This window comes from Musa acuminata, chromosome BXJ2-6 (genome assembly GCF_036884655.1).
Source record: "Musa acuminata AAA Group cultivar baxijiao chromosome BXJ2-6, Cavendish_Baxijiao_AAA, whole genome shotgun sequence".
Taxonomy (NCBI): domain Eukaryota; kingdom Viridiplantae; phylum Streptophyta; class Magnoliopsida; order Zingiberales; family Musaceae; genus Musa; species Musa acuminata.
Window position 1 is genome coordinate 34595992 of NC_088343.1, and position 18951 is coordinate 34614942.

Below are 18951 nucleotides of genomic sequence, written 5' to 3' on the forward strand. Positions count from 1 at the left end.
ACGAAATTTCATTTCTGTTTCTCAATTCTATAAACAAAATATACCTCAATTGAATTCTTTCCTAACTCTTTTTTTGTCAAGGATTTGAGCACGAGAGCATGAAAGCAACACGCATGAAACATATTATCATCGGCTTTCACTTCGTGCAAGAACAAATCATCATACATCAACTATGTGTTTCTCACGTCCAAGATTGGCTAGCAGGAGCACCATCTTGCAGGAGCATGTTAACTGCTAAGATTTTTCATAATAACAGGTAAGATTTTCTCAACTGCATAAGAAAATCTTATTGCTTTATTGATCCTCCCTCCTAGCGTGTATAAATAGGTAGCACCATATCTTCACGAAATACATCTTCATTTTATTTTTTCAGTTTACTCTATGCTAACCTAACTACCCTAACAATAAATCTTTATTTTTCTTGTTATGTTCACGATCGTCATACTTGGATATATTTTTTACATTGATGTCTTTAATGCTTTTCAATATTTTCTTGCATATGCAAAAAATTAATTTTTCATATTTATTAAAATTTTGAGATATGATTATAGTGGAGAATATATATCTAATGAATTTTAAACCTTTCTTCCGAGTAAAAGAATTATTTCTCAAAGATTTTACACATCTACTTATCATCAAGATAAGAATTGTCAAGAGAAAAAATTGACTCCTCTTAGCTTCCTTCTTGATTTTTTTTGTATCTTTTTATTTTTGGATAGAAGTTTTATCCATAATTGTGTATTTAATTAATCGCTTCCTGAGAGAAGTAAATTGACCACATAATCTTGTTTTCTTTGTTATGATCCTATTGCTTATTTGTATCTCACATTATGTATTGTTATTTTTGTTAAAAAATCTTTATTTCTTTAAAACCACTCATATTCCTCACATTTCATCTACCCATTCTTATCTTCATGACTTTGACAATGATAATTCTGATAACCCAAGATTTGATCCTGGGGCAGTTTACTAGCAAGATGAGAGAATTATCAATCAAAGAAATAGAAGATTGAGTAACTTCTTCCTCTCGTGATCCATGTTCTGCGTCACCAACTATTGAGATAGTTGCACCTCCGTTACAAGAACTTGTTGTTGAACTGATGTGTCGTGGCTAATGAGTCAGTATGGCATGGTCCACAGGTCGATGTCGGGAGTTCTCGGCTGATGAACTGGTTGCCGAGGTCGGTCACATCCTCGGGACGATGTGCTGGCATCGGAATGTTGATTGGTGTTTCTCGGTCAGAATGGTTATGGCTCAGGGGGTGGCCGCTCTCTTACATTGAAGGCCCTTGTCGGGTGGTTCTCGACTTTGGCCCCTCAATGAATAAGGCAGTGCTTCGTTGGTTTTTTATTTAATTTTTTCCTCCCCCTTGGCCGAATGCCGACCATGGGTTTTTATACTACTGTACGAGGGTCAATTGTACGCAGGTTTGGCATGGCGACCGATCCTCGAGGGGCAAGATGGTATCTTTATATGGTCTTCGTCCCAGGACGCATGGAACGGCGCCATACAGCATCATCCCGAGCTTTTTGGGATGGAATGTACCGAGAAACGTCTTGGTATGGGTTCTGGCTCGACACGTGGGAGTCCTCCTCTTACTGATCAGGCGGTGGAGTGGCGTAGTGTTGGTTGTGACATGGCCAGGGCCCAAAATATACCTGATTACTTCTCCCCCCCATCGAGGCGTGCCATGGGGTCCTTGCGAGAGGGCGAGGGGTGCACTTGAGTCGGAGTGTTGCGTGTGCGTTTGCTGCTTGTGAGGGGAAGTCGAGTTGGTTCACCATGGGGCTGCTCGGAGGGCGGTGACCCGTGCTTTGGGGAGGGTCGAAACTATCGGACAGGTGGCTGAGCCCAGGTAGGATGGTACTAATGAGTCGTTGGTCAAGGGATTGAGATGCATGACTTAGGCAAAGACTGGACCTGTTGGCCGAGTGACTGATCTCGGGCTCAGGTTTAGGACTGGTGAGTCGTAAGACAAGGGACCGATCTGCGCAACTCGGGCAAAGACTGGACTTGTTGGCCGAGCGACTGATCTCAGGCTCAGGTTTAAGACTGGTGAGTCACAAGTTGGGGGACCGATCTGTGTGACTCAGGCAAAGACTGGACCTATTGGCCAAGCAACTGATCTCGGGCTTAGGTTTTGCTAGTCATAGGTGCTCAGCAAGCCAATCACGTGAGTGATGACACGTGTGACTTGATACAGAATCTTTTTGCTTATTATATTTTGGCATATATCACTTTATAACTATTGCATAAATGCATATATATTGTGATGTCCTTGAATTTGTGCAATAGGAATCGGATCGTGATGAGATCACGATAATGAGATCGATTCACTTTTAAACACATATCCTAAATAATCCCGGTCATAGGTTACTCGAGAGGGACATCGTGATAACCGGATAGACTGGTGTGCTGTATACCCGTCCATATGATGGATGCAGCTGGTCTCATAGCTGCTCGTGTAGGGACACTAGGGATACAGTACAGGTGCTCATTGGAGAATGAGTTCACTGATTGATCCGCTTACGGAATGCTGGATGGTTGATGATGCCTTATTGTCAGACAGCGATTCCGTAGTCCTAGTGGTGTATCTGGTCCTTAGACTTGAGACACCAAGGATGTCCTGTATGAGTGCTCCACTCTTTGATACCAGACTTATAGGTTTGGCTGTCCCCAGATCTAGTACAGCTGGTCATTGGGAGTGGTAGTCGACCTTACGAGGGCTATTGAGTGTCAATAGAGGATCATCCACTCTCGGCGTCATGAGAGGAATATCCTATGTATTCTTGCTCAGACAAATCCCTGGCCAGGGTCATTCGGGTTGAGAGAGAAAGAGTTCTCCGGGAGAATTCGATTAGAGCGAGACTCGAGTAGAAACCGTATGGGTCTGATAGCACCATGCTCGATATACGGTCTCTGGGATATTAGATGGATGAGGGACTATAGGTACATGGTAACTAAGGACAGACAGGTCCAATGGATTGGATTCCCCTGTATCGTCTGGGGATTACGGCGTAGTGGCCTAGTACGTCCGTAGTCGATGAGTCGAGTGAATTATTACAGAGATAATAATTCACTGAGTTAGAAGGAGTTCTGACAGGTATGACTCACGGCCAGCTCGATATTGGGCCTAGAGGGTCACACACATATGGTAGGCATTGCGATGAGTAGAGGTTTGGATATGAGATATCCGACGGAGCCCTTGTCTTATTGGATGCAGATCCAATACCCACTAGGGAAGGACTCATTAGGGTTTGACACGGGATCTCTATAAATAGGAGGGATTCACAGCCTCATAGGCTAGAGTCTTTGCTTGCCTTTCCTATTCTCCTCTCCCTCTCCACCTCAAAGTAGGCCTGGAGATTTGAGGAGCGTCGTCGCAACCCTGCTGTGTGGATCACCGCTAGAGAGGAGGACGCTTGACCTCCTTTACCCTCTCCTAAGGATATGCAAGGAAACAGGGATATACGATCTCCCTAGGTAACACAATCTCTATACGCAGTTTTGTGTTTTGCGGATTTTTACGCACCAATCTTCGCACGACGACGAACATCTTTTTGGGAATCGGGGATTTTGTTTTTCTTGTTCTTCCGCTGCGCATATGATGTCGTCCCCCAATGATTTCCCAACAGTGGTATCAGAGCCAGGTTGTTCGTGCGAATGATTGGTTTTGAACTGCGTGTATTGTGTTTAGGAAGAATTTTGACGTCAAAATCGTTGACGCAAAAGCGAGGAAGGGCAGCAACAGTTGCTGCCCTCGATCTGCATGCCTGCAGCCACCTGCAGCGGCAGCCGCAGCCGCAGCCAGGCAGCACAGCGCTGGCGCATGCGCAAGCACTATGCCTGCAACAGCCGGCCGGCGGTCTGCTTGCAGCATGCTTGCTGCTGGCGGGGCTGGCAACCCACGGGCAAAGGCGCCGCAGGGCAGCGGCTCCTGCCGCCGAAAGGAAGCGGCGCCTGCCGCCGCAGGGCAGCGACGCGCGACGCCTGCCGTCGCTGCTCCCGCGGGCGAAACCCCCCCCACAGGGGCGGCCGCCCGGCGGGACAGCACCGCCTGCGGAGGCAGCGACGCCCGAAGGGGGAGCCCACCTGCAGCGGCAGCGCCGCCAGCGAGCGTGCCACCTGCGGGCGAGGGCAGCGCCCTCGCCCCGCCGCACAAGCCGCCGCCAGCAGGGTGGCGGCGGCGGCAGTGGCAGTAGAAAGAGGGAATTAGGGTTTTCTGGGAAAAAGATAGTTTTGCCCCTAAGAATGTGAGAAATTCCAGTTTCTGTCTTTTATCCAAATTATGAAAATACCCTTAGGAATTGAGAAATTCCCTACATGTCCCTGATTTCAGAAAAATATTAATTAATTAAAAGGTTTAGTTGATTATTATTTTTATTATTATCTAGTAGTCCTACATGATGATGATTATTTATACATGTGATGTATGATGTGTGGACGGATGATCATGGACCGTGTGATGTGTGTACTTGTGATTATTATTATTGAGGTCTGCGAACCTCCATTATATTTCTCGTTTATTGTCGGGCCTGCGTGCTTATGATTAAGTTGTAATCGCATGAGGCGGCGTAGCGGGAGCGTGGATGCGATAGCGGGACCCACGAGACGGACGATCGTGATGCATGGAGATGCATCAAGATGTCGACGGAACCGACGAGAACGAGATGGACGATCACAAGGCATGGAGATGCACCGTTACACAAATAGATCTTGATGTGAGTGATTAGGCCTACTGGCTCGGGCCTAATCATATTAGGTTGTGGTCTATGATCATCTGATGTGATTGCTTATACACATAATAGATATGTATATATATTTGCATGCGATATAGATATATATTAAATATGTATATGTGTGACATGTCATATTAGGAGACCAAATTATAGAAACATCTCTCGCTAATATTAAGTCGGTAAACGTGAGGCAATTAGATTGACCCACGTGGCCTTCCATCGTTATGAGTAGGAACCGATTCCCGGTGTAAGTTGAGTTGGTCGAGTCCCTCGAGACTCACCTATATCACGATTTGCTATCTTGCTTACGACATAGAGATGTCACCGGTGACCTGAGGGCATGGTATGCTTGGTCGAGTCCCTCAAGGGTATATCATCAAATCAGACTCATCTTGTAACGAAGGTGTTGACTTAACCGAGCATCATGGTTGGTCGAGTCCCTCGAGGCCATGGTGATTCGGAGGCCGAATAGGACGGGAATCACAAGGAGTTGTGATCGGCAAGAGTTGCCTACCTTTTAGGCTTAGTGTGATTGGTCGAGTCCCTCGAGGTTATACTAAGACGCTGATTGGATCCTGATCCCCACTAGAAGTCTACCGGAGACTTCCGTTTCACGTGCTGAGGGTGTCGCGTGACTCGTTAGTAAAATAGTGGGAGCATATTAAGATAGAAGTCCATATCTTGATAGTTTATTTCTTGCAAAATCTGCATGTTATTCATTTCTGCTACATCTTTATTTTCAGAAAATGTCGCTTTCAAATCCCTTACGTGACATACTTGATGTCAACCGCCTCACTGGTCCAAATTATACGGATTGGCTCCGTAACTTGAGAATTGTTCTCACAGCGGAGAAAATCGTGTACGTCCTTGATACAGTGATGCCTACGCCCGAAGAAGGGGCAAGCGAGGATGAGATTGCTCGCTACGTGAAGTACATTGATGACTCCACTCTTGCTCAGTGCTATATGTTGGGCTCTATGACTCCAGAGTTACAGAGACAACATGAAAAGATGGATGCCAGATCCATTCTCCTACATGTCCGTAAATTGTTTGAGGAACAGGGAAGGACTCAACGATATGAGATATCCAAGAGCCTTTTCCGCGCTAGGATGACTGAGGGGACACCGGTTCAGAACCATGTCCTAAAGATGATTGAGTGGATAGAGAAACTCACAGGTCTAGGAATGGTCCTAGAGGATAACTTGTGTGTGGACATTGTGCTCCAGTCCCTACCAGATTCCTTTTCACAGTTCATAATGAATTTTAATATGAACAAGCTTGAGGTGACTCTCCCACAAGCTTGAGGTGACTCTCCCAGAGCTCCTCAATATGTTGAGGGAGGCAGAGAGTACTATTAAGAAAGAGAAGCCAGTTCTCTACACTGGTGAGACCAGAAAGAAAAGGAAAGCAGAAAGGTCCCTTAAGAAGGGAAAGGGCAAGGGCAAACAAGGTAAAGCAAAGGTTGCTAAGAAAGATCCAGCAAAGGACAAAGGCCAGTGCTTCCACTGTGGTAAAGATGGGCATTGGAAGAGAAACTGCAAAGAGTACCTTGCAGAAAGGGCGAAACAAAAGCTTGATGAAGCTTCAGGTACATTCATGATCAGTCTCCATTTGTCAGACTCTTATGATAACACATGGGTATTGGATACCGGTAGTGCTTATCATATATGCAATTCGTTGCAGGTTCTGGCAAGGCCTAGGAGACTAGAGAGAGACGAGATGGACCTCAAGATGGGTAATGGAGCAAAAGTTGCTGTATTAGCTGTTGGCGAGGTCGCCCTACATCTGCCTAGTGGAGCTTTTATTGCATTAGATGCATGTTATTTTGTTCCTTCTATTATCAAAAACATTATCTCCATTTCATGTTTAACAGTTAGTGGATATAAATTTGTTTTTGAGAACAATGGTTGTTCGATATTATTAGATGATAAGATCATCACGAAAGGAACATTGCATAATGGTTATTTATGTTAGACACCACTCCACATATCATGAATGTAAATGTGTCCAAAAGGAAACGAGATGAGTTGAACAATGCATACCTGTGGCATTGTAGGCTAGGTCACATCCATGAAAGAAGGATTCAAAAGTTGCTAAATGATGGATATCTAGATCTATTCGACTATGTGTCATATGCAACTTGTGAGCCTTGCATTCGTGGAAAACTAACCAAATCTCCATTTAGTAGAACTGGAGAGAGAGCCACTGAGTTGTTGGAACTCATACATAGTGATGTATGTGGACCCATGTCAACTCATGCCATTGGAGGTTACTCCTACTTCATTACATTTACTGATGATTTCTCAAGGTATGGATATGTGTACTTAATGAAGTACAAGTCCGAGGCCTTTGAGAAATTCAGAAAGTATAAGAATGAGGTGGAGAACCAGACTGGAAAGAGTATCAAAACTCTTCGATCAGATCGAGGATATGAGTACTTAAGTACAGAGTTTACTCAGTTCCTCAAGGACCATGGGATATTATCCCAATGGACACCTCCTTATACACCTCAGCTCAATGGTGTCTTTAGAAGGAGGAATCGTACGCTATTAGATATGGTACGGTCCATGATGAGTTTCGCTGACCTACCCATCTTATTCTAGGGATATGCCCTAGAAACCGCAATTTACCTTCTGAACAGAGTTCCAACTAAGTCGGTAGTGTCTACACCATATGAGATATGAAAAGGGAAGAAGCCTGATCTTAAGGTTGTTAAGATTTGGGGCTGCCCAGCCCACGTTAAAAGACACAACCCCGATAAGTTAGAATCAAGGACAGAGCGATGCATATTTGTGGGATACCCCAAGGAAACTTGTGGGTATTATTTCTATCATCTCGAGGACAAAAAGGTCTTTGTAGCTAAGAGAGCAGTGTTCCTTGAGAAGGAACACATTCTTGGCGGAGACAGTGGGAGAATGATAGAGTTGAGCGAAGTTAGAGAACCAAGCTCAAGCACCACTCTACAGCCCGAGTCTGTTCAGGTACTTAATACACAAGTTTCAACTTTACGCAGGTCTGATAGAGTATCTCATCCTCCTGAGAGATATGTGGGACATATTAGAGGAGAGGATGTAGAGGATATTGATCCTCAGACCTACGAGGAGGCTATTATGAGTATAGACTCCGGGAAGTGGCAAGAAGCCATGAATTCTGAGATGGATTCTATGTACTCCAATAAGGTTTGGAACCTAGTTGATGCCCCCGAAGGTATTGTACCCATCGGTTGCAAGTGGATCTTTAAGAAAAAGATCGGAGTAGATGGAAAGGTAGAGACCTATAAAGCAAGGCTAGTGGCTAAGGGGTATCGTCAAAGGCAAGGTGTTGACTACGACGAAACCTTCTCACCTGTAGCAATGCTAAAATCCATCAGAATTCTATTGGCTATTGCAGCACACTATGATTATGAGATCTGGCAGATGGATGTGAAAACCGCATTCCTCAATGGGAACCTCGAGGAGGAAGTGTATATGATGCAACCTGAGGGATTCGTGTCCAAGAACTGCCCAGATAAGGTGTGTAGGTTGCTTAGATCCATTTATGGACTAAAGCAAGCTTCCCGAAGTTGGAACATAAGATTTGATGAGTCAATCAGATCTTATGACTTCGTTAAGAATGAAGATGAGCCTTGTGTGTACAGGAAGGTAAGTGGGAGTGCTATCACCTTTTTGGTGTTATATGTGGATGACATCCTCATCATTAGGAATGATGTAGCAATGCAATCCACAGTAAAGACTTGGTTATCTAGACACTTCTCCATAAAGGACTTAGGGGAAGCATCCTATATCTTGGGGATTAGAATCTATAGAGATAGATCCAAGAGGATGCTTGGCTTGTCCCAGTCCAGGTACATAGAAACCATTGTCAAAATGTTTGGCATTGAAAATTCTAAGAAAGGGCGAACATGGATATGATACCTTATGCCTCAGCAATATGGTATATCATGTATGCCATGCTATGTACTAGGCTTGATATAGTGCATGCTCTGAGTGTTACGAGCAGGTATCAGGCGGATCCAGGCTTGGAGCACTGGAAAGCAGTAAAGTGTATCCTTAAGTACTTGAGAAGGACTAAGGATCTTTTACTAGTATATGGAGGTAATAGCCTTAAGGTTGAAGGCTTCACTGACTCAAGTTTTTAGTCTGATGTCGATGATAGCAAGTCGAATTCAGGGTATGTGTACACCTTGAATGGAGGAGCAGTGTGCTGGAAGAGTTCCAAGCAAGATACCACTGCTGACTCGACCACAGAGGCAGAGTACATTGTCGCATTTGATGCAGCAAAGGAGGGAGTCTGGGTGAAGAAGTTCATCACAGATTTGGGAGTCGATACAGATAGCGACAAGTCGACTTCCTTATATTGTGACAACTATGGGGTGATTACTCAAATAAGGGAACCCGGGTCTCATCAGAAGTGTTCTGAGGAGGTTCCAACTTATCAAAGAGATCGTAACCCGAGGAGATGTAGTAGTGGAAAGAGTTCCATCCGAAGATAACATTGCAGATCTACTGACAAAGCCGTTGTCTCAGATTGTCTTTGAGCGTCACAGGAGTCTGATGGGGATCAGACACATAGGTGATTGGCTTTAGGTCAAGTGGGAGATTGCTAGTCATAGGTGCCCAACAAGCCAATCACGTGAGTGATGACACGTGTGACTTGATACAGAATCTTTTTGCTTATTATATTTTGGCGTATATCACTTTATAACTATTGCATAAATGCATATATATTGTGATGTCCTTGGATTTGTGCAATGGGAATCGGATCGTGATGAGATCACGATAATGAGATCGATTCACCTTTAAACACATATCCTAAATAATCCCGGTCATAGGTTACTCGAGAGGGACATCGTGATAACCGGATAGACTGGTGTGCTGTATACCCGTCCATATGATGGATGCAGCTGGTTTCATAGCTGCTCGTGTAGGGACACTAGGGATACAGTACAAGTGCTCATTGGAGAATGAGTTTACTGATTGATCCGCTTACGGAATGCTGGATGGTTGATGATGCCTTATTGTTAGACAGCGATTCCGTAGTCCTAGTGGTGTATCTGGTCCTTAGACTTGAGACACCAAGGATGTCCTGTATGAGTGCTCCACTCTTTAATACCAGACTTATAGGTTTGGCTGTCCCCAGATCTAGTACAGCTGGTCATTGGGAGTGGTAGTCGACCTTACGAGGGCTATTGAGTGTCAATAGAGGATCATCCACTCTCGGCGTCATGAGAGGAATATCCTATGTGTTCTTACTCAGACAAATCCCTGGCCAGGGTCATTCGGGTTGAGAGAGAAAGAGTTCTCCGGGAGAATTCGATTAGAGCGAGACTCGAGTAGAAACCGTATGGGTCTGACAGCACCATGCTCGATATACGGTCTCTGGGATATTAGATGGATGAGGGACTATAGGTACATAGTAACTAAGGACAGACAGGTCCAATGGATTGGATTCCCCTGTATCGTCTGGGGACTACGGCGTAGTGGCCTAGTACGTCCGTAGTCGATGAGTCGAGTGAATTATTACAGAGATAATAATTCACTGAGTTAGAAGGAGTTCTGACAGGTATGACTCACGGCCAGCTCGATATTGGGCCTAGAGGGTCACACACATATGGTAGGCATTGCGATGAGTAGAGGTTCGGATATGAGATATCCGACGGAGCCCTTGTCTTATTGGATGCAGATCCAATACCCACTAGGGAAGGACCCATTAGGGTTTGACACGGGATCTCTATAAATAGGAGGGATTCACAGCCTCATAGGCTAGAGTCTTTGCTTGCCTTTCCTATTCTCCTCTCCCTCTCCACCTCAGAGTAGGCCTGGAGATTTGAGGAGCGTCGTCGCAACCCTGCTGTGTGGATCACCACTAGAGAGGAGGACGCTTGACCTCCTTCACCCTCTCCTAAGGATCTGCAAGGAAACAGGGATATACGATCTCCCTATGTAACACAATCTCTATACGCAGTTTTGTGTTTTGCGGATTTTTGCGCACCAATCTTCGCACGACGACGAACATCTTTTTGGGAATCGGGGATTTTGTTTTTCTTGTTCTTCCGCTGCGCATATGATGTCATCCCCCAATGATTTCCCAACAGGTTTAAGACTGGCAAGTCGCAAGTCGGGGGAATGATATGCGTGATTTGGGCAAAGATTGGACCTATTGGTCGAATGACTGATCTCGGGCTTAGGTTCAGGATTGGCAAGTCACAAGTCGAGGGTCAAACTACGCGACTTGGGCACTAACTGGACCTATTGGTCGAGCGACTGATCTCGGGCTCAGGTTGAGGACTGGCAAGTTGCAAGTCGAGGGTTGAACTACGCGACTTGGGCAAAGACTGGACCTATTAGCCGAGCGACTGATATCGAGTTCAGGTTTAATTGGCGCATCATTGGGCGATGCGCCGGGGCTCATGCGCCATGTGGCATGTCGAGCGAAGCTACGCAGGCTCTAGCAAGAAATTTCTTGTCACGAGCGGTTCTTGGTGAGAGATCTCTCGTCACGAGCGGCATCTAGTGAGAGGCCTCTGAGACTGGAGAATCTGGGGGAATCCAAGGAGTCATGATGGGTTTTACATGCTGCGATCATCTCTCCCCTTGGGAAGCCCAAACGTCACCTCGCGGTGGATGTTGAGGTGGTGTTGGGTCACTCCTAGGTTGATTCCGGGCATCTCCTTCAAGGACCATGCGAACATATCAGCATTTTCCCTCAAGAAGTCAATGAGCTAGAGCTGGTTTGCTTCAAGGAGTGTTATCCCGATTTTCACAATCAAATCGGGTTGGTCCTTCTTCAGGGTTACCTCAGTGAGTTGCTTAGAGGGCTCCAGGTGCACTAGTGTCACACCTTCACGGGGATCCGGGATTTTTCAGAGGCATGACTTTTCCGAAAGAGTGATCACTGTAAGGTAGCACCATCCCAATTCTCCGGGATTGCTTCGAGATTCCCCAACCCTCGTTGAGGTCGAAAACTTGATTGCTCGGTGGTAGGTAGAAACCATCGCTTTCAGTTTGTTGAGTGTCGGGCGATCGAGGATGACATTGTAGGCCGAGGGTAGGTTGACTACCATAAAGGTAGTCATCGTTGTCTTGGCTCTTGGTTCCTCCCTAATGGTAACGGGGAGGGTGGTGGTCCCGAGCGGGGAGATGGAATCTCCGGTGAATCCGATGAGCACTGAAGTCATGGGAGTGAGGTCCTCATTAGTGAGGCTAAGTTTCTTGAAGGCGTCGAGGTACAACACATCGGTAGAGCTCCCGGTGTCGACCATTACTCTTTTACCCCGAGTGTTGGTGATCCAGATGGAGATCACCAAGGCATCGTTGTGGTGGGAACGCTCGACCTCCTTGGTTCCGAAAGTGATTTCAGGCTCGAACTCGAGCCTAGGGCGTTTTTCCACCGTGCTGCGAGTGTAGGCCTTTCTTGCCATCGAGCTACTACTGTCGGCAGTTGATCCACTAGTAATGAGGTCAATTTACCTATCGATAGGTCCCTTGGGGCACGGAGTTGCTTCTCCTGGTTCCTTGAGGTAGCGCCCAAGGTGACCTCTTCGAATTAGTTCCTCGATTTGATTTTGGAGGTTGCGGTAGTCTTTCGTGTCATGGTCGTAGTCCCGATAGAACCTATAATATTTAGATTGGTCCTTGTGAGTGGCCTTCGGAGGATTGGGTTGCCGCAAGAGACCTTTCTCCTTTATCTAGAGAAAGATCTCAGTATGAGATGTGTTCAGAGGCAGAGGTGGGGGCCTCGGGAGTAGCAGCTCGGGTCGGTCAGGCCTCCTGCAGGGTTGCGTTGATGGCGCCGGAGCTGCTCCTCGGGCTTGTTCCATCCTCGGCCTCTTATTATCCTCGCACCTCCCCGCCATTAGAGCTTCGGTGGCGATATACTAATTGGCGTGCTGTAGCATCTCGGGGATGGTCGTGGGCGACTTCTTAATCAGTGACTAGAAGAACCTCGAGGGTCTCAAGCCCATCAGAAATGCTTGCATGATCAAAGAAGGGTGAGCGTCAGGTAACCCCCGGATCTCGACGGTGAAGCGTGCCATGAATTGGGAGAGCGATTCACCTTCGCGTTGGGATAATGCGAGCAGGGTGGCGATGGAATGCTTGGGTCGCACGCTGACCAAAATTTTTGCTCGAACTCCCTTGTGAGCTGATCAAAGGATGAGACTGAGAACGTGCGCAATTAGCTAAACCACGCTCCTGCCAGTCCTCTGAAGGTAGTCAGGAATGCCCGAAACATCAGGGCATCAGAGGTGTCGTAAAGGGCCATCTGAGCCTGGAACGCGGTGACATGTTTTGTAGGGTCGGAGTCACCGTCGTATGTTTCCAACGCCGGCAGCCTGAAGTTGAGCGGTACAGGCTTGTCTTGTATCTCCTGAGCAAAGGGGGATCCACCCGAGCTGCCATCGCTCGTCTCACCCACGACTTCTGGAACTCATCTAGGCGTCGTTTGACTATGGACAATTGGATTCTAAACAAGTCATCTGCCGAGTCTGATGATATGGTATCAGGTTCGGGGCAGGGCAGCGCGACCCGGCAAGGTGCGGGTATGCTTTGCTCGAGTAGGCCTCACGAATTTATCATATGTTCTTAGGCATCTCTCATCTCGAGTTGCTCCCTGCTCGACCCTTGCTGAGTCGGGTCGATCGGGGGAGCTACTAGCTGCACAATCTGTGGCATGAGCGAGACGATTGTCTGCATCATTCCCATTAGGGCTTATACTTGCTTGGCCAAGACGAGGAATGCCTCGGACGAAATGATCGAGGGTCCTATGGTATATCCAGGGGGAGAAAACCCTGAATCATTAAATAAGCGCAAGTAGTGATCTGGCATCGAGGCTAGGATCCCCCTATCCCTGAGGACGGGGAGGAGCTAGACCTCGAGTCCCAAAGGGGGGTGATCGGTCAATGGTTCTCCCTCAGGGGGAACTCCAGCGGGATGCTCCTGCGACATGGCTCTCCTTCTAGCACCAAAAATGTTGATGAACTGATGTGCTGTGGCTGATGAGTAAGCATGGCCTAGTCCACGAGTCGATGTCGGGAGTCCTCGGTTGATGAGCTGGTTGTCGAGGTTGGTCACATCCTCGGGACGATGCGTTGGCGTCGGAATGTTGATTGGCATCTCTCGGTCGGGATGCTAGTTGGCGGCACTCGATCAGGATGGTTGTGGCTCAGGGGGTGGCCGCTCTCCTGAACAGAAGGCCCTCATCGGGTGATTCCCGACTTTGGCCCCTCAACGAGTAAGTCAGTGCTTCGTTGGTTTTTTGTTTGTTTCTTTCCTCCCCCTTGGTTGGATGCCGGCCAGGAGTGTTTATACTACTGTACGAGGATCGATCATACGTAGGTTTGGCATGGCGACCGATCCTCGAGGGGCGAGATAGTACCTTTGTGCGGTCGCCATCCCGAGACACGTAGAATGGCGCCATACGAAGTCGTCCCGAGCTTTTCGGGATGGGACGTACCGAGGAACATCTTGGTATGGGTTTTGGCTCGACGCGTAGGAGTGCTCCTATTGCTGCTCTAACGGTGGCATAGCAAGAACTCAAAATATATCTTATCAGAATTCACTCGACATATTAGACCTCCGAATCATTTATCTCTCATGAGTATCTGGTCAACTCTCCATGTTTCAAATTCCTACTCACAAACTAAGCAACAAATTCCTACTCAAATAGATGTAAAAAATACTTTCTTACATGGTAATCTTCACAATATATATATATATATATAAGTTTTCCTCCAAGAGTATAATCAGATTCAAAAACTCACGTTTGTCATCTACAATGTTCTCTTTAAGGGTTGAAATATGTTCCCTGTTCATGGTCTAAAAATTTAGTCAAAAGCTTCCTGAGTTGAGTTTGAATGATCCTTTTATGTTTCTTTATTATTTAGTTACCGGCATCATTATTATTCTAGTTTATGAAAATGATATTATTATTAGTGGGTCCGGCTCATGTGGTATAAAGCCACTATAATATTCTTTGTATTTTTCTTTCTCTGTAAAGGATGTTGGAATTCTTATTGTTTAGGATTGGAAGTTCATCGTTCAGCTCAAGGTACATTCATTAATGAGCATAAATATATCAATGATTTGATTGCTTTGGTTGGAGAACTACTTTCTAAACCTATTATATATCAACAGCTTGTCGGAAGCCTGATTTATTTAATAATTACTTGATCGGATATTTCTTATACAGTGAACCTAATGAGTCAGTTCATGCATCAGCTTAGATATTTATATAAAGTAGCAGTGAAAAAGATAACTGGCTATTTACTTTAGACTTGTAATTGTGGATTATTTTACAAGGTTGGATCTTCACTGACCCTCCAAGCTTACAGCGATGTTGATTGGGCAAGGTGTCCAAATTTTGTGTCGGAGTTAGTGTATGTATCCTGGTGATGCTCTTATTTCAAGAAAATACAAAAAACATGAGAGGGAGTATCTAAATCTTCTACTTAAGTTGAATATAGAGCTATGTCCTCAGCTTATTCTGAAATTGTTTGGCTTCATTGAGTTTTCTTTGAGTTGGGTTTTTGCAGATAACATGAGTGCCATTCGAATTGCTGTTAATCCTATGTTCACGAAAGAACAACATAATTAGAGGTGGATTATCACTATATTCAAGATGCATAGTCTGATTATATCATCACATTACCTCATGTCTCAAGAAAATTTCAATCTATAGATATTTTTAGAGTCATTGACGAAGACACGGCATCAAATTCTTAGTTAACAAATTTATGCTTATTGATTTAGCACCAACATCAACTTGAGGGAGGATGTCAAATCTAACCAAATGGCGAGATTTCAACAATCAATTAGCAGATTCTCAGCGATTACAATACTAATAATAATAATAATAATTTGTGATTGACTGTAAATACTCGGTCATTGGGATTCTTTGTAACAGTTTGTTCGTAGGGAAACTTTGCAGATGATTACGTAGAGATCCATCTCTGATAGGAGGGACTAAGTTTTGTCAGAAAACCAAGTTGCGACTTTCTTTGACATCAATCACATTTCTAAGAAATTGTACATGATACCAAGGGCTTTGATCCAAGTGAAGTATCGGGTTCTTCCAGCAGGGTGGATGCCGATGAATTATCGGGTTTGTCAGGTTTCAGCACCGAGGCCAACAAGCTAGGAATTCACGTCAAGGTTGGGGTTGGGGTTGGGGTTGGCGTTACCTCCCTTGCAAGGCTTTCAGCAAGGACCTAATAGGTACTCCCTTGCAGTCAACCAACAAAAAGTGCAGGACTATGGTGTCATTGATACAGGATGTGCCAGCTCCCTTGAGTACAAATTCTTCTCGACATGAACTTGGGTGATTTAATTACATTAGTTCATGTTGCATATGTTGCTTTTAACGATGTGGAAATGAAGTTGGGATGAAGGAATGAACATGTTGAGAATATTATTCATGTGTGAGAGCTGAAAGGAGATGAATAAAATGATAGTTTCATGTTGTTAAGGATCAAAATAATCTAATTATATCTTAGATAATGGCTCATAACCTATAGGCTTAAACTTGTAAATTAAATTGGGAACAAACATAATCTTCTTGATATGTACTTGTATAATTTGATTTGTCGTTTCATGTTGAATATGTTGCTCTTAAGGATGAAATAAGAGGATAGTTTTGTATCATCGCTAAGGATTGAATTAATCTAATTACATCCCACGACCTATAATAATATAGGCTTGAACTTTTAAGTTGAATCGGTGTCCAATATAATTTATCCAGTTTAATTTGAACTTTTTATTAGTCAATTTTTGATATGATATCATAGTTGGTGAGCAAAAATTTGATATGTGTCAAAAACAAAATTTTAAAAGATCGAGTTAGATGAGCAAGTATGGTCTAGTTACGACTAAATGAAGATAAATCATACAACTTGGTAGTATAAAAAAATGAAATAAAATTATTTATGTGTGTGAGACAAAAGAAAATGAAATAAAAAAAGATAATCTCACGTAATTACCAATTTGGCTTAAAATTTATTATTATTATTATTATCATTATATGTATATACTTAATGCTTTTCACTTATCATTTGTTTCGACACATAGACAGACCATACACATCAAGCACCAATAGGTACAATTCTACGTACGTGCATTATGGTCCGTCCACAGGCGTACAAGGCTGAGATCAGTACGGTCCTATGACTAACGGTAGCATCTGTGTGTCCGTCCGGTGCGGGAAAGCCATAGGCATGGTGTAATAATTTTGCTGCCGGTCTGCGTGGGGCGAAGGCGTGAGGACATGCACTTACGACGGAAAATAATGGCTGCCCACCACCCCGTATCATTCCCGGCGTGCAAAGCCTGCCTCTTTTTGACTCCCAGAATTGGCCCTGGCAATGCCACTGCTAAAGAAAGACCCAACCTTCAGCTGGAATTTAATAAGCACGCAAACAAAGGAAGAAAGAAATGAACGAGATAAAGCAGCAAAATCAAAAAGCTTCTTCCCTCCCATTCAAACGCAGCGGTGATGGAGATTTCTCGCTTTGCCCTTTTCCTTCACGACACATCAGCTTTGCTCTTTCTCTTGCATCGATGCATGCAGCAGAGAACCCACAAAAGAGATGTTCGTAAGGAGATGAGCATCTATCTATCTATAACACGTAAAGAAATATTAAGCCTCTTTGCCACTTGGGATGCCTTGTCGAGGAGCAACCAGCAGTAAGCAGGATTTCCTCTCCTATATATATATATATCGTCGAGAGGACACATGAAACCCAAACATCATAATTAGCATGATATAACAACTGCAGTTCGTGAACGAGGAAGACAAAAACGATTGAATCGGGGTTTCGTGTACGTCGCTCATATATTTTGGGATTCGTTGGAGATCATGAAAACAACATAAAGAGGATTTGGGGACCCATATAAAGAGGAAAAGCTACGTGGAAGGTTCTCTGGGGCCGAGACGTTTGCTCTTGTTGAAACAGTAATCAGTGTGATTCCTCGATGGGATGGGACACCCGCGACAGTTTTCATTTGGCATCCTCCAAACTAAACATGTTGTTGGATCATATCAAAGGACGTGGGTTTTCCGAGAGGTATAATAGCATGCTTGAATAAGGAAAGATGGCATGGTCTCTGTCGACGGCGAAATGATCCTCCATCACGCGTGGTAAAACAGGAACACGCTATCCAGTGTGAGGACTAATGAGAACCAGAGGCTAATCATCTTCTATTTCTGACGAAAACCAAGTCTTGAAGATAATTACAGGTTCACGACGATGAGGACAAAAATTCACGGATGTGGATGACCAGACTCCTAATCTTTTTCTTCATCTACCTGGAAAATGAAATTACAAGTGGCTTCTCGACAAGTGCTTTCAGGAGGTACCATCCTAGTCAGCGCATAGGATAATAGAATAGGACCATTCTTGTTGTTAACCTTGAATAAAAATTAGGGAGGGGAAAAGATCAAGAGGTTCTCATCGATTCCTAAATGCTCTTTTTCCGATTTGCATACAGAAGAGAGGAGGACAGTTCTACAAGATGTGTTACTTGAGAAACATAAGAAAAGGATGTGTATATATAGCAATTCCAGTTCACTACACCTAACCTACGCGTGGGCAGACGAACTTAGGGTCGATAGCCACAGAGCAAGCAGAGGATTCGGCGCAGGCGACACGGCCCTGGAAACAGAGTACGTACCGCGGTGGTCGTCGTTAGCAAATATTAACAGGTGACGTAGGGTAAATGTGATGGAGACGGAGGCTTTAAAAGCATCGGGTCGGTAAATCTAATGGTGTAGGGCTTCGTGGGAGAGGGCGAAGATAGTTTATGCGGCCCAAAGATTCAGGCTGGAAATTTTCCGGAAATTAAGGGAAGAAAAAAAGGAGGTGAAAAATTAGGAGGTCAACCACGTGAGCGTGAGTGGACCTCTATGCCAGTTGTCTGTACTCCGTGGATTACCTCACCGCATTTATTGGTGCTTCTGATGTTGCCGGTTTTGGGTTTTTTCCTCTTCTTTTTCGCGAGGATGGAAAGAGGGATGTCAGCGGCGAGTAGAGAGGCGGAGAAGGGCTTAATTGCGAATTGGAGAAACAGGTGCCGAGTGTATCGGAACGGAACGGGGTTCACCAAACCATCATCCATCCAAGTCAAAACGGAGTCTGAAAGGAACAGTCCCCAATTTTCGGAGCCGTCCGATATCCTCATTTGTTAACGGCGATCGAGGTTTATCGCACCCTTAAAGATC